The following is a 22,142-nucleotide window of genomic DNA, read 5'->3' on the forward strand; positions in this document are numbered from 1 at the left end:
TTGCCAAAACAACAAACCTGCTCTCAACATCAGCAAAACCAAGGAACCGATTGCTGACTTTAGAAGGGGAAGGTCGAGGATCCACAAAACCTACCTTCGTGGGCAGGACTGTGGTGAAGAGAAACAAAAACTTCAAATTCCTGGGCATGCATACCTCTGAAGATCTGTCCTGTATCCAGCATATTGATGCAATCATTTTTGTCTTTGCAATATTATTGTTAGTTTTTGTAATATAATGAATTTCTTTTAGTTGTTGATTATCATGTTTACATAGTCTTATGTTTACATATCTGTTGTGCTGCTGCAAGTAAGAATTCAATTGTTCCACTTTGGGACATATGACAATAAAACACTGTTAACTTGGAAGTAAAGGCTTTTTCTTCTGGTGTGCTTTTTTGGACGTAGTTTCAATGTGTTTGGTCCAGTGCAGATTGTTGTCGATACCTACACCTTGAAGCTACAAAGTACTGTACACCTAGCCAGTCCCTTTGGACTATGAGCAATCTTCCCGCACTCCAGTTCTGTAGGTTTCAAGGTGGCTAATGAAGCCAATGTGGGAACAAGAGATGCTGACGGGGAAGAGTGGGTATTTGTTGATATTATGAGCTCCTTCCTTCATTTTTGCAGGATTTTTTGAGTGCATGTGTGATTGCTATTTCAGTAACAACTAGAAAAGATAAACACTAAATGCTGGATTAACTCAGCGGGTCAGGCAGCATCTCTGGGGCAAAGGAATGTGTACAGGTGATGTTTCGGGTGGATACCCTTCTTCAGACTGAGAGTAAGGGGCGAGGGAAACTAGAGGTATGAAAAGGTACAAAGAACAAATGAATGAAAAAGGTCTGAAAAGAACAAATCAAAGCCTCCTGACCCGCTGTTACTCCAGCATTTTGTGTCTATCTTAGGTGTAAACCAGCATCTGCAGTTATTTCCTACACATTCAGTAACAACTCGCATGGTAAAGCATTTCAGTTACACAGTACAGGTGAAGAAAGGAACACACTGCCAAGCTTTTTAAAAAAGATTTCGCCAAAAACTTATTCAAGGATATTTTTTGTTCAAGGATGGGGAAAGCAGATTGCGTTCAGTTTCACAGACCGAGTCTATCACTAAAGGGAGGGACAAAAATGCACTGAAGATTAAGAATTGTACAAAATTGGGCAAAATGGCAGAAATGGCAATTATAAGATGTACAGGGAGAACAGGGGAACTGGCAGGAAGAAGTAGCTTTTGTAATTCAGGATGAATTTATTCCAATGATTAAAAATGGTGACATGAGGTGCGTAGGCAGTAGAGATGGTATAGGTTGAATCAAGAAACATAAAGACATTTAACACTGTGTGAGAGTCATGTTTATGCCTGTTGGTGGCAGCTGCAAACTAACAGAATGCATAAATAGAGATTACATGGAAACGTTGCAAAAACAGGGTAATTTTTTTAATGGAAATTACTACTGTGTTCAGTGCTGGTTTTCAGCAACAATTTCAACTTCTATTTTAGAAACAATTGGAGGCAGGTCACATTGGATTTAACAACGTGTAATAAGTCCACACAAGTTATCAATGCTTACTGTGTACATGGATCATTTATCTAATAACTACCAAGATACAAGTAAGTTCAATGCAATGTTTGAAAGGGAGATTCTAAATTTAGATAGGGCGACATTCGGTGGAGTTAGTCAAAATGGCAAACATATTAATAGGTAAAATGACAACTCAGGAAACATTTAAAAAAAAAGACATTTATCACACAGAACATGTTTATTACTTCATGGAGCAAAGATGTGAAAGACAAAAGATAAACAGGTAAACAGAGAATACGACCTCACTGGCTCTCCGTGACAATATTAAATTAAAATATAAAAACGTTCCAAAACCCTAATGAATGGAAAAGATATGATTAATAATAAATGGTGACTAAATAGAGATGTTATATAAAGGAAAAGGAACTTGTGAAATATATCAAGATCAATGTTTAATGATATTTGGGGGAAAACAAGGATAGAGTCCGGGTGCTGTCTGTACGGAATTTCCCTGTGACCGCGTGGGTTTTCTCCAGGTGCTCCGGTTCCCTCCTACTCTCCAAAGACGTACAGGTTTGTAGGTTAATTGGCTTTGATTATATTGTAAATTGTTCCTAGTGTGTAGGATAGAACTAGTGTACGGGTGATCGCTGGTCGGCACAAACCCGGTGGGCCAAATGGCCCGTTTCCATGTTGTACCTCTAAAGTAAAAAGTCCAATGTGGCCTCCTTAAAACAAAATATACAACAGTGACAATATAAGGAAACAAGGGGGAAAAAAAACAGACATGGAAATGATTAAGTTTGAATTAGAGTTGGGACTCTCCATAATTAACATAAGCACATTAACTGTAATTAAAAAATAGGAATAAAGAATGACAAATCTCTAGGTAAAATCTCAGGGTTATGCATTTGGCACAACTTCAAGATTTTTCTTAATTTAGGAATCATTTGTTTTAATCCAAGGCCATTTGAGAAATGGAAAAGTTGGAAACCAAGGAATTATAGACTTGTTAACCTAATATATCGCACGAGATATCACGAACTATTGAAAACTAAGCAGTGCTCATTTTCTTTTTGAAGAGGTCACTAAATTGGCAAGTGTGAATGTTAGTTCTTGGACATGCAGAGCATTAAGCAAAAACTGATAATTAAAATTAAGGCTCTTGGGATCAAGGTCTAGTTGTTAGGTGATTAGTTGTGTATCACCTCACTTAGACAGCAGGATCAATGAAAGGTTCATAAATTGGTAGGACAAAACAAGTTGGGCCTCACAGGTATCTGTGGTAGGAAATCAATTTGGAATATTATGCATAAACAACCTAGCAAACAGGATATAAAAAGCCACATATTCTAAAATTACCAAGGATGCAGAAACATGGCATTGTAAATATAGGTCACAGTAAAAATACAAAAAAATATTAAAAGATTAATCAAACTGAGAAAGCCATGCCGTAATTTGAGCATATAAATAGATAGAACAGAACATTTAAAAAATAATGAGAAGCAAAAATCTATGCAGGCCCAGAGATCGTAAAACAACAGACAGGTGGAGAAGATAGTCCAAAAGCCAAATGGGAAGGAGGCCTTCATCTCTAAAGGTCTCATGGGAAAGAAGTTGAGCTGCACAAATCAAAATGTTGGTCAGACCACCTTGGAAGCACTGAGAGTAGTCCTGGACAACACGTCTTAGGAAGGCAACAAAGATTGATGACAGACTCTACATGGTTTAAATTATGAGAATGGGTCTATTTAACGGGTCTTCTCAACCCTCTCTGCTCCAAGGAAAGCAAACCCAGCTCATCTAGCCTTGCCCCAGAGTCTTAAATGTTCCATCCCAGTGACGTCCCTTTGCACCCTTTCTGGTGAAATCAGTTATTTCGCACAGTGTGCTGATCAGAATTGCTCACAATATTCCAACAGGGGCATAAGACATGTTTTATGTTGTTCTAAGCCCCAGCAAATACAGGCAAGCACTTTGCATGCTTTATTAATCATCTCATCTACTGTGTACTGTCCTCAGGTCCCTCCGCTCCTATTATTCATTGCCTATTTCATAGCTATTTTTAAAATAAAGTCTACCGGATTGCTTCACCTCACATTTATGCAATTTGATTTATCTGCCAGACCATTGCTCTGCACATCTTACTAACGCATCAATATCATCATGTAGCTGAAGACTGCCCTTCTCACTATCAACAATACCAGCAATTTTGTGTTATTAACTTATTAATCATAACTCTGACATATCCAGACAGTTAAAGTATCTAATAACCAACAAATGGCATGGTGGCACAGCAGTAGAGTTGCTGCCTTACAGCGTCAGAGACCCGCCTACAATCCCAATTACAGGTACTGTCTGTGCTGAGTTTGTATGTTCTACCTGTGACCAAGTGGACTTTCTCCATGTGCTCCGGTTTCCTCCCACACTCCAAAGACGTACAGGTTTGTAGGTTAATTGTCTTCAGTAAAAATTGTAAAATTGTCACTAGTGTGTAGGATAGTGCTAGTGTACGGGGATCACTGGTTCGCGTGGACTCTGTGGGGCAAAGGACCTGTTTCTGTGCCGTATAGATTGATACAGCGTGGAAACAGGTCCTTCGTGCCACCGAGTCCGCGCCGACCAGCGATTTCCGCACACTGACACTATCCTACACAAACTAGAGCAAATTTACAATGACACCAAGCCAATTAACCTACAAACCTGTATGTCTTTGGAGTGTGGGAGGAAACCAGAGACCCCGGAGAAAACCCACGCAGGTCACGGGGAGAACGTACAAATTCCATACAGACAAGCATCCATGGTCAGGATCGAATCCAGGTCTCTGGCTCTGTAAGGTAGCAACTCTACCGCTGCGCCACCGTGCTGCCCTGTATCTCTAAACTAAACTAAAGGTTCTCAGCACTGATCACTGCAGCACCATCCTTGCAAAACACATCCCCTCTCCCACTGCTATCATCCAGCTCCAATCTTTGCAGAATAACTATCTAACTTCCTGGCAAGCTGAGCCCATTCTTCATCCACCAAGTCTTTCCAACCCCCAATCGACTCATCATCAAATGCAAAACATGGAATCTCTCGCCAGCAATGGCCGTGACATTGATGAAATTCCAACCTCACTGCAATAGCATCCCCTGCGTGCATTTGGGTGCACTAGAATTTCTAGTCCAGTAAATTTCAGGAGTGTTTCAGAATATTTTTTTATTATAAACCAGAAGCAGCAGTCCAATGAGCCAGAATTAGATCATGCCATAATGAAAATCAATACACAATGAATCTCTCATAACCTAATTTAAACATAAGCTCCAACAAAATATTTCTAACTGTTAAGGTACAAGACATAGTATCATAATTTAAGGATTTCAAGCAACACATAATAAACAGTAGCTTGAAGTTACCAGATATAGGTAATAAATAATAATACATTTTATTTTCGGGCGCCTTTGGCCTTTGAATATATTGATTAATTTTCTAGCCCAAGAAAGATGGCCATTAGAGAAACAATCTTACAAAAAATAATCAAACAAGACGTGTAGGCAGTGCATGCAAAGTGCTCTTGCAATACGACACCCACAATGCTATAAAAATAAATTATCCCACTTTCCCTTCCAAAAATCCATCAATCCACATTTATTTCTGGCATATCTTCCCGATTCTAATTTATAGCAGAATGAGAAATATCTTAAGCCATTATCGAGCTGCAAAATGAAACATTTCATCTGATCAGGTTTATTCAAAAATTCTTATTACAATCCATTTTGGGGGATTCTCAGGCAGACAAGGAATAAGGGTAAGTAATTCTCACCATGAAATCACATCTTTAGACTTTAGCGATACAATGTGGAAACACTCAATGTCAAAGAGTTGCCTCACATGAATCTTTGCCCTTTCACTTTAAACCTAAGCTGTCTAGTTCTTGATTACCCTACTCCAGAAAATGAGTACGTTCACTCACCCTATCCCTCAGCCACCTGCACTACAAGGAATAAAGTCCTAACGTCACGTTCATGCGCTTGTATTCCAGCAACATTCTTCTCTGCTCTCTTTCCATCTTTCCTATAACATGGTCACCAAAACTGAACACAACACTCCAGTTGCAACCTCACCAATTTTTGTGCAATTGTAACATAATGTCCCAACTTCAATACTCATTTCCCTGACTGATGAAGGCCAGCGCGCCAAAAGCCTTCTTCACCACTCCATCTACTTGCAACAATGTATTAAAAAAAAACAAATATCGGCAATGCAAGGTTCTGAGCAGATCACGGAACCATTCAAAAGCATCTTAAACCTAAGGTATAAATATAGCGAAAGCAATGAGATTTATTATTATGTTTAAGAAAGAACTGCAGATGCTGGAAAAATCGAAGGTAGACAAAAATGCTGGAGAAACTCAACGGGCGAGGCAGCATCTATGGAGCGAAGGAATAGGTGATGTTTCGGGTCAAGACTCTTCTTCAGACTTCTTCAGATGGGGTGGAGGGGGGGGGGGTGAAGAAGAAAGGAAGAGGCGGAGACAGTGGGCTGTGGGAGAGCTGGGAAGGGGAGGGGAGGGGAAGGAGGGGGAAAGCAAGGACTACCTGAAATTGGAGAAGTCAATGTTCATACCACTGGTGTGTAAACTACCCAAGCGAAATATGAGGTGCTGCTCCTCCAACTTGCAGTGGGACTCACTCTGGCCATGGAGGAGGCCCAGGACAGAAAGGTCAGACACGGAATGGGAGGGGGAGTTGAAGTGCTGAGCCATCGGGAGATCAGGTTGGTTAATGGGGACTGTGCGGAGGTGTTCGGTGAAGCGATCGCCAAGCCTGCGTTTGGTCTCACCGATGTAGAGCAGTTAATAATAATACATTTTATTTATGGGCGCCTTTCAAGAGTCTCAAGGACACCTTACAAAAATTGAGCATGTATAGGAAAAACATGTAAGGGGAATGAAATAAATAGTAGAGACATGACTAGTACACAAAGTAAAGACAGAATTCAATACAAACACAGCATGAGGCAATTAATGCACAGATGAAAAGGGACGGGGACGTGGGGCTAAGGATAGGCAGAGGTGAAGAGATGGGTCTTGAGGCGGGACTGGAAGATGGGGAGGGACACGGAATTGCGGATCAGTTGGGGGAGGGAGTTCCAGAGCCTGGGAGCTGCCCTGGAGAAGGCTCTGTCCCCAAAACTGCGGAGGTTGGACTTGTGGATGGAGAGGAGACCGGCTGATGTGGATCTGAGGGACCGTGAGGGTTGGTAGGGGGAGAGGAGGTCAATGAGATATGTGTGGGCCAGATGGTGGAGGGCTTTGTAGGTGAGGACCAGGATTTTGTAGGTGATCCGGTGGGAGACCTAGAGCAGTGGATGCAATAGATGAGGTTGGAGGAGGTGCAGGTGCCTCACCTGGAAAGGCTGCTTGGGTCCTTGGATGGAGGGGGGGGGGGGGGGGGGGGGGAGGTAAAGCGACAAGTGTAGCATTTCCTGAGGTTGCAAGGGAAGGTACCAGGAGAGGGGGTGGGAAGGGTGGGAAGGGACGAATTAACCAGGGAGTTATGGATGGAGCGGTCTCTGCGGAAAGCTGAAAGGGGAGGAGATGGGAAGATGTGGCCAGTGGTGGGATCCCGTTGGAGGTGGCGAAAATGTCGGAGGATTATCTGTTCTTATTGTGTTGGTCACTGCTGAACCATTCAAGCTACTATTCATTCAGAAGAATATCATTCTCAACATATAGCCCAAACTATATTGTTTTTGGTTATGAAACTGCTACTTGCTGTGTGGTCTAAGGAGTTTTGTTGCTTATTCATCTAGCTCAGGATTTATATGGTTGCCTTGCAGTAGTTTTATATTTCCTTGGTAATGTTGGAGAATTTTCCTTCTGATCCCCATCACCATGAGGTGTCGCTCACACAAATCTGCAAGGAAATATAAAACTACTGCAAGGCAAGCACACCTCGAACATCTGGCGGTGAAGTGCCGTCCCTTCTACCTCCCGAGAGAATTCACCTCCGTTATCCTGACCGCAGTCTACATCCCACCCCAGGCAGACGTCCGTCTGGCACTGGAGGAGCTGCAGGCCGTGGTCAACAAACACCAGACGTCTTACCCCGAGGCATTTACCACCATTGCTGGGGACTTCAATAAGGCGAACCTCAAGAAATCACTCCCCAACTTCCACCAACATGTCTCCTGCTGCACCAGAGGACCTAACACCCTCGACCACTGCTACACCACCATCAAGAATGCCTATCGTTCTATCCCTCGCCCTCACTTCGGTAAGTCCGACCATACCGCGGTGCTGCTTCTTCCTGCCTACAGGCAGCAATTAAAGAGCACACCCCCAGAAGTGAGGACAGCACAGAGCTGGTCGGGGGGGGGGGGGGGGGGGGGGGGGGGGGGGGGCAGAAGAACAACTCCAGGACTGTTTGGAGTCTGTAGACTGGGCAATGTTCAAGGACTCGACAACGGACTTGAACGAAGACCAGATACGACCTTGGTAAGGCCATCAAAAAGGCCAAAAGGGACCTGCTCCAAACTGGAGGACGAGACAGATGTTCGGCAGCTGTGGCAGGGTCTGAATGCAATCACCTCCTACAAGGCAAAACCAGGAGGCAGCTCGAATGCCGGTGTAACATCACTCCCTGACGAGCTCAATGCGTTTTACGCACGCTTTGACAGGGAGAATACTGATGTGCCGTCCCGATCCCCCATTCGCTGTGATGGCATTTCAGTCTCAGTCACAGAGGCCGATGTCAGGAAATCCTTCAGAGGGGTGAACCCCCGAAAAGCACCTGGACCTGATGGTATACCCGGCCGTGTTCAAAAATCCTGTGCGGACCAACTGGCGGGAGTTTTTACGGACATTTTCAACCTCTCACTTCTGAGGTCTGAGGTCCCCACCTGCTTTAAAAGGGCATCAATTATACCGGTGCCCAAGAAGAGTAAGGTGACGTGCCTCAATGACTATCGACCAGTGGCACTAACGCCGGTGGTGATGAAGTGCTTTGAGAGGTTGATCATGGAGCAAATCAACTCCTACATCGACAAAAATCTGGACCCACTGCAGTTCGCGTACCGCCACAACAGATCAACGGTGGATGCGATCTCGCTGGCCCTCCACTCCGCACTGGACCACTTGGACAACAAAAACTCATATGTCAGGCTGTTATTCATTGATTACAGCTCGGCATTTAACACAATCATCCCCTCCAAACTGGTTACCAAACTCGCAGAACTGGGTCTCTGCGCATCCCTCTGCAACTGGATCCTCGACTTCCTCGTCCACAGACCACAGTCTGTTCGTATTGGTGGAAATGTGTCAGCCTCAATAACAATCAGCACGGGAGCACCTCAAGGCTGTGTGCTCAGCCACCTGCTGTACTCACTCTATACCCATGACTGCGTAGCGAACCACAGTGCGAATACCATCATCAAGTTCGCTGACGACACCACTATTATGGGGCGTATCACTGATGGGGATGAGTCAGAGTACAGAAGAGAGATCGAGCAACTGTCCATATGGTGCCAGCGCAATAACCTTGCCCTCAACACCAGCAAAACCAAGGAACTGATTGTGGACTTTGGAAGGAGTAGGAGGGGGACCCACAGCCCCATTTATATCAACGGGTCGATGGTTGAAAGGGTCAAGAACTTCAAATTCCTGGGGGTGCACATCTCTGAAGATCTTTCCTGGTCCGAGAACACTAACGCAATTATCAAAAAAGCTCATCAGCGCCTCTACTTCCTGAGAAGATTACGGAGAGTCGGATTGTCAATGAAGACTCTCTCTAACTTCTACAGGTGCACAGTAGAGAGCATGCTGACCGGTTGCATCGTGGCTTGGTTCGGCAATTTGAGCGCCCTGGAGAGGAAAAGACTACAAAAAGTAGTAAACACTGCCCAGTCCATCATCGGCTCTGACCTTCCTTCCATCGAGGGGATTTATCGCAGTCGCTGCCTCAAAAAGGCTGGCAGTATCATCAAAGACCCACACCATCCTGGCCACACACTCATCTCCCTGCTACCTTCAGGTAGAAGGTACAGGAGCCTGAAGACTGCAACAACCAGGTTCAGGAATAGCTACTTCCCCTCAGCCATCAGGCTATTAAACCTGGCTCGGACAAAACTCTGATTATTAGCAACCACTTTCTGTTATTTGCACTACCAGTTTATTTATTCATGTGTGTATATATTTATATCATGGTATATGGACACGTTTATCTGTTTTGTAGTAAATGCCTACTATTTTCTGTGTGCTTAAGCAAAGCAAGAATTTCATTGTCCTATGCAGGGACACATGACAATAAACTCACTTGAACTTGAAGCATTGCTTTGTAATTGAATGCCAGTTTACTTTATGGACAATAAATGTCTTCAAACACTGAATGCGAATAGAAAATAACAAAAGTTATTTCAGGAATGCTAATTCAATGATTTGTAAACCGGATGTGTTTACCGTGCAATCTATGCTGTACAACAAGGGGAAGGAGAAAAGATTTAATAGGGATCTGAGGGGTAATTTTCTTCACACAAAGGGTGGTGGGTGCATGGAACGAGCTGCCAGAGGAGGTTGTTGAGGCTGGGTCTATCGCAACGTTCAAGAAACAATTAAACAGGTACATGGATCGGACAGGTTTAGAGAGATATTGGCCAAATGTGGGACTTGTGCAGATGGGATATGCTGGTTAGTGTGAGCAAGTTGGGCTGAACGGCCTGTTTCCACACTATATGACCTTGTGACTATAACTCAAAAGCCAAGAATAACTGAAATGGCTGAGTGACCTACTTCACCTTTAGGTCCATTCTTTGGAAAGTGAACCAAAATGTCACACACGTTACCAAATGGCATCATATAAAGTAATACATAAAAAAAATTATTGTAAGAGATTAATCTTATTCAGTGCTATTTTCCCCCACCTACAGAACTATAACGCATGTCTGCTGAAGATGTGAACATTGTAGCTTTTTAAAAATTGCAAGTGTTTGTAAGAGTTATGAAAAAAAGCTTCAGTGTGAGGTCACACACGTGACCACTCATATTTGACCTCTGACCCCAAACAAACTGTCAGCATAACACAAATATTTCACTTGATAAACTTCAAAAAAAAAGAATCATATATACAGTACAAAACAATATACCTGTGATGCCTTCAGAATCAAAAGAGATGCATTCCACAATGTTTGGTCACACACGTGACTAAGAATGGGGCCTTTACCTCCTTCTTCTTTTACTAAAGGCAATATTCTGAATGGTTTGTTCAGTGTGGCTGCCTTGTTGTGTAGTAAATGAAATTACATAGTAGGTTAGATTATAATCTATCATCGAATTAATGAATAATGGACCTGTAATTTATCAGGAACAGAAGATTTGGGGAATAGTGCAAAAAGTGAGATGAAATTATAAAAGTTCAGTGGTTGCCAATAACTTAAGACAGTTTTACAAGAAGATAGTAAAGTGAGGAAATTAATATAAAAATATATTTATTTAAAACATCTTTAGACCACGGACTTGACAATGCAGAATAACAAAGGTCAAAATAACAGAAGGAGCATGATTTAAATGAAACAAGCGATTTAGTGTCACAAGCCGTTGAAAGGCCAAAGATGAAAGGAAGACTGCAGCAAACAGAGTTCCAGTCCAGATTTGTTTTCTAGGAAAAAATTGAATAGATGAAAACATTGTCACCAGAGACTACCGAATAGATGAAGATGCTAATTTGTATGCTGTCATAATGCCTGGAAAAGGACGAGGATGAAAAGCTCTGGCCATTTAGAGTTTAGGAGATACTAAAATGGAAAATCCAACAACCATAAGGGATTTAATAATAGATACGAGAAACAAAACTCTGCCTAAATAACCATAATCAGATAATCATGTAGCGATCAGTCTGAACATTTTCACCATTGGTACAACACTCCTTGTAGCATCATTGTTACCCTGATGTTTAATTCATTGCTTGTTTGCAAAAGAGGGTGGATGCTTAATGAGGGTCAAAGAAAAGGTTATTGTTTTAATCTGAGAAAATGTATGTATTTTACAAACATTACATGGTTTCATTAACCATAACAATGTGGAATATACAGCATTCAGCCAGTACTTGGGAATGTAAATCGCTCGCTCAGAATGGGTCTTAAACTCTTAAGCCCCTGTCCCACTTACGTGTCCTTGGTACGCTAATTACGCGACCTCATGGTCGCGTTGAGGTGCGACGGTCCCGCGCGATTTCATGCGCCCGCACAGCCGTATGGAGCGCGTGACGTCATTTGAAGATGGACACAAAATGCAGGAGTAACTCAGCGGGACCAGCAGCATCTCTGAAGAGAAGGAATGGGTGACATTCCGTGTCGAGACTCTTCTTCAGTCCTGACCCAAAACGTCACCCATTGCTTCTCTCCAGAGATGCTGCCGGTCCCGCTGAGTTACTCCAGCATTTTGTGTCCATCTTCAATTTTCTTGGCTCCGCTCTGGGAGTAGAATTGGGGGCGGATCAGGACCACAACGGCCGTGAGCCCCAGGCCGAGCTCGGCAATTGTTTGCCTGCTTCTGCTGCTGTTGGAGGTGAGACGTTGCATTGCGCCAGGGTCTTGGGCCTGTCCCACTTTGGCCGTCAGTTACGCGACAGGCCATTGGCGCGCAAAGATTTTGTTCGCCAATCTCTTACCTCGACGGAGATGCAATTTTCTTTCCGTATCGTATATCCGTCCGCACTGCAGCCTAACATCGTGGAGTTGCCGGCCTTTCCTGGAGACCGACGGCGCTCCAAGCCACGGGAGTCTGCGGGACTTTAACATTGCGGAGCTTGCAATCTCTTTGCCGGGGATCGTAGCTCCAACCCCGAGGCCTGTGGACTTTAACATCGTGAAGCCCGCGGTCACTGGTAAGGAGAGGCCGACTCGGGAGCTCCAAGCCGCAGAGAAACTTTCAACGACCACGACGCGGGAGTTTCGATCACCCCGACGGGGGCTTCGATCGTCGGCTGCGGGGCTTTGATCTCCCCAGACTGTGGATGGTTTGACTGCCCCGACCACAGGAGAACAAAGAGGAAGATTGAACTTTATTGCCTTCCATCACACTGAGGAATGTGGACGCCACTGCGGTGGATGTTTATGTTAACTTTTATGGTGTTGTGTCTTGTTGCTTTTCACTTAGTATAGCTGTATGGTAACTCAAATTTCACTGTATCTTAATTGGTACATGTGACAATAAACTGACCTTGAAACCTTGACCTTGAAACATACTGTCTAGCCTGGCCCAAAACAAGATCCAGAACAAAAATAATAGTTAATGCACAGATTAATTTGGGACAAAGCAGCACTTGAAATAATTTAATCATTAGGTTTTTTTTAGAACTCGATTTTCATTACAAGGGAGAGGTGCCATTGAACTTAATCAGCCTTGGTTATCATGACAGCAATTGTCTTCAACCATGTAAAATAATCTGAGATGAAGACCACAAGTTCTACAACAAAGAAGGGCATTACCTTATGATATCCCATTCCCAATGCTTTCCCCTTTTCTACTACAATTACATGGGATGGAAACAATTGAAATATTTTCAATTTTAGTTAATGTGATTTTACAAATTTTCTAAAAGAGGAAACCAATTGTTAGATTACTAAATCCTCAGCAATGAACCAATGAAGGCACAAACCAGACTGGACTTTGTGCCTTCCCCCATAATGGGAACCATTGTGGGGGGATGTTTTTATGTTAAAGCTATTTGTTATTGTTATGTTTGTATTCTTTCTTATGTGTTAGTATGCAGGTGCAGCAAGCAATCAGGAAGGCCAATGGAGTTTTGGCCTTTATTGCTAGGGGGATTGAGTATAAAAACACGGAGGTCTTGCTGCAGCTGTACACAGTATTAGTGAGACCACATTTGGAATACTGTGTACAGTTCTGGGGTCCATACTTAAGAAAGGATGTACTAGCCCTGGAGGCAGTGCAGCGAAGGTTTACAAGATTAATTCCTGCAATGAGGGGATTGACATATGAGGAAAGGTTAAGTAGGCTGGAACTCTACTCTTTGGAGTTTAGAAGAATGAGAGGCGATCTCATTGAAACATATAAGATCGTGAGGGGCCTTGATCGGGTGGATGCACCGAGGATGTTCCCAATGATCGGGGAAACTAGAACTAGGGGACATAGTTGCAGAATAAGGGGGGGCTCTTTTAAAACGGAGATGAGGAAGAACTTCTTCACCCAGAGGGTGGTTAATTTATGGAATTCACTGCCCCAGGGAGCAGTGGAAGCAGAAACTTTAAATATATTTAAGACTAAAATAGATGGTTTTTTAGCTGCCAAGGGGATAAGGGGCTACGGGGAGAGGGCAGGGATATGGACCTAGGTATGGTTAATATAGTAAGACCTGAGTGATATCCTGGACAAGTGTCGATCGCCTGGATTGGGGTCGGAGAGGAATTTCCCGGATTTTTTTCCCGAATTGGACCTGGGTTTTTATCCGTTTTTTTGCCTCTCCCAGGAGATCACGAGGTTTTTGGGGTGGAAAGGGGTGATAGCGGTATAAAGGGGAGGGTAGTGTCTTGTGTTCTGTGTCTTGTGTCTACTGTTTGTGGGTAAGTGTGTCTGTTTAGTGTTCAGCCATGAGCGAATGGCGGTGCGGGCTCGACGGACCTGGTGGTCTACTCTCGCACCTACTTTCTATGTTTCTATGTTTCTATGTGCTGCATTGGCAAAAGGAATTTCACTACATCTAGGTGTATGTGACAATAAATCAACCTTTGAACCTTTGATATATTAATCTTTGTTCATCTAATAAATTTAGCAATGCAATTATTCTCCATATCAAATTATTTCAGCGATCACCCTTTGAAAAGGCCTATTCAAGTGTAAGATATTTTCCTTGCGTGGAAAGTTTTCTTACATTGAAAGTGAACAAATATCCATTGTAAGGGAATTAAATCTTTTGCATGTACGACAGAGTTTAAAATTTGACTGGCACTTGTATTCACCTTTATATGTGGAAACAATTGTTGAGTTAAACAATTTTCATTTTTGGTATTTTTGATCTTGAATTGGTGCATAATGTACAGCTTGCATGCACTGGGAATGAATGGGGATTGTAAGTGCAGTGCAATATAGTTTACCCAGAATGTTGTATTTGAGATCCCACTGATGATATGCAAGCAAAGATTCTCAACTCCGTACTTGGCTTTAGGATTTTGGATTCAAGATCAGTTATTACAGTCAAGGCTAGAGGTTCAAAAGTATTAAGACCTTTATGACAGGAGCACAAAGAAAAATAGATAATCTTGTTCTTCCATTTTCTACTCTCCAGTGATAGCATTTTCAGTTCTGCGTGAATAATTGACCAGTTTCCCACTATTCCAGAAAATGAAACACTCAAATCCAAGATAACATTCTACACAGAACGGAGAGTGTTTAGTTTAGAGATACAGCGCGGAAACAGGCCCTTTGGTCCACCAAGTCCGCACCTACCAGTGAATCCCACACATTAACACGACCCTTCACACACCAGGGACAGGTAGAACGTGTAAACTCCGTACAAACAAGCACCCGTAGCCAGGATCGATCCCGGATTTCTGGCGCTGTAAGGCAGTAGCTCTACTGCTGCGCCACCCAAGAGTATTAGAATATTGTTGGTGTTGCCTTTTGCATAATACATTTGACTGGGTCCAATATTCCTTTTAGGTGCGCATAAACGTTTGTACAGCATTATAAAAGACATTGGAGAGTTTCAGCTGCAGGGGTCAATTTTACATTTAACATCACCTGTCCAATGACCCATCTAATTATGATCAATGGGGCGATGCTGTACAGAAACTGACCATCACATCTGCTTAATAGCTATGACTATATTTGAACGCAACCATGTGAAAGATGTCATTACAGAACATGTTTTAACCTACTTATTGCAAGTATAAGTGGTTTCAGAGCACACGATAATTCACCTTGTCTGACACTAAAAAAGAAATACATATTTATTTTGCCATCCAGTCAGCCATGAATTCTGTACCATCTGCAGATTCTTCCCCAAGTTGCACAGCATTGCGACTTGGAAATATATTGCCACTCTTTCTTCATTGCTTGGTCCAAATCCTGGAACTCCCTACCTGACAGCATCATGATAGCAACCTACCATCACTTTCTCAAGAGCAATTAGGAATTGGCAATAATAGCTGGCCTAGGTCCCGAAAGAGAATTGAAAAAGATAAAAATTCAATGCCTCATGTGTGGCTTTCCTTAATGTGAAACTGAATGCTGATTGAAAGGGGATTGATGGCCAATGCTGAACTTCACCTCCAACAAGCATCCAGCAAGAATGGAGCTAATCTTCAGAACTTCTTCTTCTTGCGTATAGGCGTGCACAGCCTAAACTTGTAGGACAACTTGTTCTATTTGATCTTATTTGATTGTGCACACCGGGTTGATTGCATTCGTCGAAACAGGGCGGACCACGTGAAGGTTGCAATCTTCCACCCCAATCTTCAGAACTAACAAGATATTTTTCACATCTACAATAACTACAATCCAAATCTAAGATTACCTAAGCCACCATTGACTCATCCACTGAAGTATAAGAGAACGGGCACATCCAAGGTCAAGGTCATAGGTGATAGGAGTAGAATTAGGCCATTCAGCCCATCAAGTTTACTCTGCCATTCAATCATGGCTGATCTATCTCTTCCTCCTAACCCCATTAACCTGCCTTCTCCCCACAACCTCTGACACCTGTACTAATCAAGAATCTATCTATCTTTGCCTTAAAAATATCCACTGACAGACTCCACAGCCTTCAGTGGCAAAGAATTCCACAGATTCACCACATTCTGACTAAAGAGATTTCTCCCCGTCTCCTTCCAAAAAGAATGTCCTTTAATTCTGAGGCTATGAAAGCCAAGGCTCCTTGACCAACTAGCCCCTCTCTGCACAACATTGCCCTCTACTAAGAGAGGTTCATGCAGTGATCCTGGAAAACATGGACCACTTCTCATATCTTGCGAGGCTCCTCTGAATAAAAGGAGACATTGATGATGAAATTAATCACTGTTTTTAGCAGAGCCTTTAGAGAAAAGATATGTTTGAAGATCATGACTTCAGAAGTGGCACAGAGCACGTGGTGCACAGGGTAGCAATATTTCCTGCCCTTCTATTTTCTTCTAAGACCTGGAATACTACAGCAGGCACCGCAAGGCACTAAACACACACCACCAATGCTGCTCCCTAAAATACCCCATTTTCATTCATCAGTAAAACATTGTCAGTTTTTTCCCCCAAGAACAGTCTTGACCTGAAACATCGCCAACTCCTTCTCTCCATAGATGCTGCCTCACCCGCTGAGTTTCTCCAGCTTTTTGTGTCTACCTTTGATTTTACCAGCATCTGCAATTTTTTCTTAAACAGTCCTAGTCCTGTGACTCTATTTATACACAGTAGCCTCTGTTGGGCAAATCACATCACTGGTATGCCCAACACCAGATTCCTGAAATAAATGTTCTCTTCTGAGTTCTGCCAAAAGAGATTACCAGGTAAAAGGAAATATTTACGGATCTATTCAAAACATCCTTAAAAGCATGGACCATTTACACTAAATCTTAGGAATCACTTAGTCAACTATGAATCACTTTGAATATTCAAAAAGGGGAAGTGAGTATGTACTGAGAACCACACAGAATCTGAGTAATTGGCAAAACTCAAAACTACCTGCTCCACCCAAACTACAAAGCAATGAAAATTAACTACAGATGCAAGTTTATACTAAAAAGGCACAAAATGCTGGAGTAACTCGGCGGGTCAGACTGGATCTATTCTGTAAAGCAATAATGCAGCTTCATATTTTAAAATATAATTAAGACAGGCACAGTGTTGTAGATGCCGTGTTGTAGCTGGAGTATGTGGAAGCTGATGGCAATGATTACAGGCCACATCAACTCTGAACTGAAGTTTGAGATTTAGATATATCAGGGATGTGATAACACATCAGGGAGGGAGAATATTACCTGAAGACTTTGCTCCATATGACGATCGAACCTTTCACAATAAGTATTGCAGAGCACTGGTCAATCAAGGGGAACAAGTGGTTATAAACGACAAATAAGACCAGAATGTGGATGCAGAACCCCACCCCCTGCATTTATTCAACAGAACTTGCAGGAGGTGGAGCAAACTAGGTTGCTCGATCAAACTAGGTTCCTTGATTGGAAGGAAGCAAGTGTAACATTATTTAAGAAAGGCAGGGAGAAAACAGTAGCGGGGAAAATATTGACAATATATTTTTTGAGGAAGTAGAAATAGTGCACTTAAGAAAAATAATAGGATTGGGCAGAATTTACATAGATTTATGACGTTAAATCACATTTGATAAACTTGTTAGAGTTTGTTGAGAAGCATTAAGGGTGATCAGCCATGTAGCTCATTTGGTAAGGTGCCAGAGAAGGGATTATAGAACAAAATTAAAGTGCATGGGATTGAGGGTAATATTCTCATTTGCATTAAGGATTAGTTAATAGACAGAAAACAGTGAATAGGAATAAACAGGTAATTTTCAGGTTGGGAGGCTGTGCCTAGTCACACAGGAATCGTCGAGGCATACCAGCTATTCAATCTATATCATTGATCTGTCTTAAGAATAATATCTAGTTTTTCTAATGTTATTAAGATGGGGAGCTGTGTGGGTTGTTAGGAGGATAAGGAGAGGCTTCAGGAGATAAAAGCAAGTTAAGTGAACGACCAAGGTCGTGCAGATGGAATGTAATGTGGCAAAATGTGAGGTCACATTTGATGCAACAATAGAAAAAGAGTATTTAGATGATTAGAGGTTGAAAGGAGTATGTGCTCAGAGGGACTTGGATGCCCCTGCACGTGAATCACTGATTGTTAGCATGCATGTACTGCAAGCAATTAGGAAGACAAATGGTACTTTAGTCTTTATTGTAAGAAGAATTAATTTGCAAGGGTAAGGACATCTTTCAGCATTTACAAAAGGCATCTGGTAAGACAATAGCTGAAATATTGTGTACAGGTCTAGTCTCGCTGCCTAATATCAGACATGAAGACTAAATAGATTGCAGAGGATAGAATCCAGAACAAGAAACAGAACGCTAGAACTCAGCAGATAAATTAGCATCTGTGGAGCACCTAAAGATGTTGGTCGATACTGCACGTCTGCATCAGGACTGGATATACTTAGATGTACAGGAGTGTGTAAAGGATATACTTGTGTTAAGCAGATAGAGTTAGTGTAGGAGAATAGTGCCGATGTAAAAGATCAGCCCTGATTGTATTGAATAGTGACATTTGCATGAATGCCCAAAAGGCCTACTTCTGCTTTTATTTTTTAATGACCTCCAAATAGTGGTCACAATAAATGTATCTTCAAAAGTTATATCCCACAATCTGGTTGAAGCCACTGTTTGACCATATTTGACCTTCTTGTACTTCAACTCAGCTTTCCATGCATCAGCAACACAAGTCTCACATCAAATCGCACTGGTTGCACATACTGTTAGTAATTCACCAATGACAACCAAATCACCCAGACGCCAGTGACAAACTTGTGCAAGATATCTGCTCCTCAACAATGTATCTTACTGATATTCTGACAAAAGAATGTTCCACAGAGACTTTGGGCATATACGACCTTCTATAAGGAGCCCTTCTCCCCCTCCTCTCATTGCCAGAGGATGTCACAGTGACGCAGCTGGTACAGTGCCAGAGATGTCACGGTCGTGACCTTGGCTGCTCTCTGTGTGATTTTGCACTTTCTCCCTGTGATTGCTTGGTTTTTCTCCAAGTGCTCCGCTCCTCCCACATCCCACAGACGTGCTGGTTCGTAGGTTAATGGTCCTCTGTAAATTGCCCCCAGTGTTTGACGAGTGGATGAGAATCAATCAATTTTATTTGTGTAGCACATTTAAAAACAACTTGCGTTGACCAAAGCGTTGTACATCAGTTCAGGTACTAATGTGCTACATACAATGGTACACAGACCTAACAATACATACATAAACTGTTTACAACACCCCCTCAGAGGGACTCAGAAATGCTAGGGAGTAGAAATAGGTTTTGAGCCTTGACTTAAAGGAGTCAATGGAGGGGGCAGTTCCGATGAGGAGAGGGATGCTGTTCCAGTCTAGGTGCTGCAACCCCAAATTCACGGTCACCCCTGAGCTTAAACCTAGACCACGGGATTGTCAGTAGCCCCAAGTCGGCCGACCTGAGGGACCTGGAGGTAGAATGGTGGGTTAGAAGATTTCTGATATGGGGGGGGGGGGGGAGGAGCCCGTTAAGGGCTTTGTATACAAATACGAGGAACTTGAAGTTGATTCTGTACCATACTGGGAGCCCGTGGAGAGAGGCCAGAATCGGGATGATGTGGTCCCTTTTACGGGTATCCATCAGAGGTCTCGCTGCAGCATTTTGAACGAGAAAGTGGGATAACATAGAACTAGTGTGAATGGGTGATGCTTGGTTGGCATGGAGTGTGTGAGCTGAAGGGCATTTTTCCATGCTGTATCTCTAAACTAAAAACCACCTAGCCCATGTTCAGAGTCGTACAATACAGGGTCATAGAGCCTTAGGCTCAGTGTGTCTGCATTATCTATCAAGCACCCATTATTTACTAATCTCATATTATTCTGTCCACGTTCCTATCAACTTCTCCCAGATTTTACTACTCCCTCGCAGACTATGGGCAATTTGCAGTCATCAATTAACCTGTTAATCTGTACATCTTTAGGGTGCGTTACAGCAGCACCAGGGCATATGATGTTAATGGAAAATGCTTATCTAGAGGAAGCACACAGGGTCACAAGGAGAATGTACAAACTCCACACTGACATCAAACTTTACAACTCCTCCCCCTCCGTTGTGGGGTCGACTGAGACTGACTCCCCCCCCCCCCCCCCCCCCCCCCCCCCCCCAATCTTTGCACATCCCCCAAGCATTTCCACTCGTCACTTTAATTTCATATATTTTGTGTTTTTATGACTGTTGGCAGATCAATTTCCCTCTTGGGAGAAATAAAGTTCTATTGTATCGTAAAATTGGGGATCAGCATTAAAGCTGGCATTTGTCCCCAAACTAACCAGTTTCTCTCTCTTTGATCCAGTACCATCTCTGAACATCATTACAATTCTTCCCTTATAATCGCTTTTCAACACACGATTATTCACAGCCCCAACTCTTACTTATTTTTACTTTCCTTCAATACACTAAAAAAAATGATTGAAGAAAAACCTAAAGATTTTTTTTTAATTCCCATTTAAGAATTCTTTAGTTAAATATCATTGCCCCACTGTGCTGTATATAAATAGACTACATTATGGCAGAGGGCGTAAGTTTGATGGGGTTTCAACACTAAACCAATTTTTAAAGATCAAGTCAAGCCCTTTCCATTTCGAGAGCCAATGATGAAATGGACTGGAACTTGATATAGATTTCACGCATCTCGAACAGCCTAGTCATCGTCACCAAGCAGACAGGAAACTGTTTCAGTGCACGTATCGCCCATCTCGCAAAAGCGCCAACAGTAAGAGCTAACGCAACATACAGATCAGCGCTATCGTATCGGTAGTCTAAACACGTCCACAAAAAAAAATGACGCGAGTTCCAGCCTACGAAAGCCCTTGCAACAATCGAGGAGCTTTTCCAAATCAAGCCAACCCGAGGATTGACTCTTGTACATCGAGGTGAAAGAGAATGGACTGCTCAATTTTTAAATATCTTGAATGCTACAACATAATTGTCATTAAATCAGACGAGACGTCTCCTCCGTGGCACTTTCTAGAAACGATTAGGAAACGTTAAGACACACAGAAGAGCGGATTTCCAAATAGCACCCATTTCTGACGTTCTTGAATTAGGTTCCGGGCAAATCCACTGACGTCAGATCACCAGGACTAGGACGTCAGAGTGGAGTGGGGAGAGACTGCTCCAGTGTTGATGGAAGTAGACTCGATAATTACAATAGAATTAGATGTAATGGTGTGGGGAACTGTGAGGTGGGATGCAATGACATACAGAGCCCTCCATAATGTTTGGGACAAAGACCCATCATTTATTCATTTGCCCCTGTACTCCACAATTTGAGATTTGTAATAGAAAAAAAAATCACACGTGGTTAAAGTGCACATTGTTAGATTTTAAGAAAGGCCATTTTTATACATTTTGGTTTCATCATGTAGAAATTACAGCTGTGTTTATACATAGTCCCCCCATTTTAGGGCACTATAATGTTTGGGACACGTTGCCTCCTCAATGCAGGTTTAAGAGAGCTCTCAGTACCTAGTCTTTCCTCCAGTCTTTCCACCACATTTGGAAACTTTTATTGCTGTTTATCAACATAAGGACCAAAGTTGTGAAACATAGTAATGGGGGTGTTATGGCCTGGGCATGTATGGCTGCTGAAGGTACTGGCTCACATCTTCATTGATGATACAACTGCTGATGGTAGTAGCATAATGAATTCTGAATATATAGACACATCCTATTAGCTCAAGTTCAAACAAATGTCTCAAAACTCATTGGCCAGGGGTTCATTCTACAGCAAGACAATGATTCCAAACATACTGCGAAAGCAATAAAGGAGTTTTTCAAAGCTAAAAAATGATAAATTCTTGAGTGGCCAAGTCACTCACCTGATCTGAACCCAAT

General features: G+C 42.6%; 1 protein-coding gene across 3 annotated transcripts in view; it reads right to left on the bottom strand.

Annotated features, from left to right (window-relative positions):
- bicdl1 (BICD family like cargo adaptor 1) overlaps positions 1-22,142 on the bottom strand; it is an 83,767-nt gene that overhangs the window by 60,275 nt on the left and 1,350 nt on the right. The gene's annotated exons all lie outside the window — the stretch shown is intronic.

This window comes from Amblyraja radiata, chromosome 25, assembly GCF_010909765.2.
Source record: "Amblyraja radiata isolate CabotCenter1 chromosome 25, sAmbRad1.1.pri, whole genome shotgun sequence".
NCBI classification, from domain to species: Eukaryota; Metazoa; Chordata; class Chondrichthyes; order Rajiformes; family Rajidae; genus Amblyraja; species Amblyraja radiata.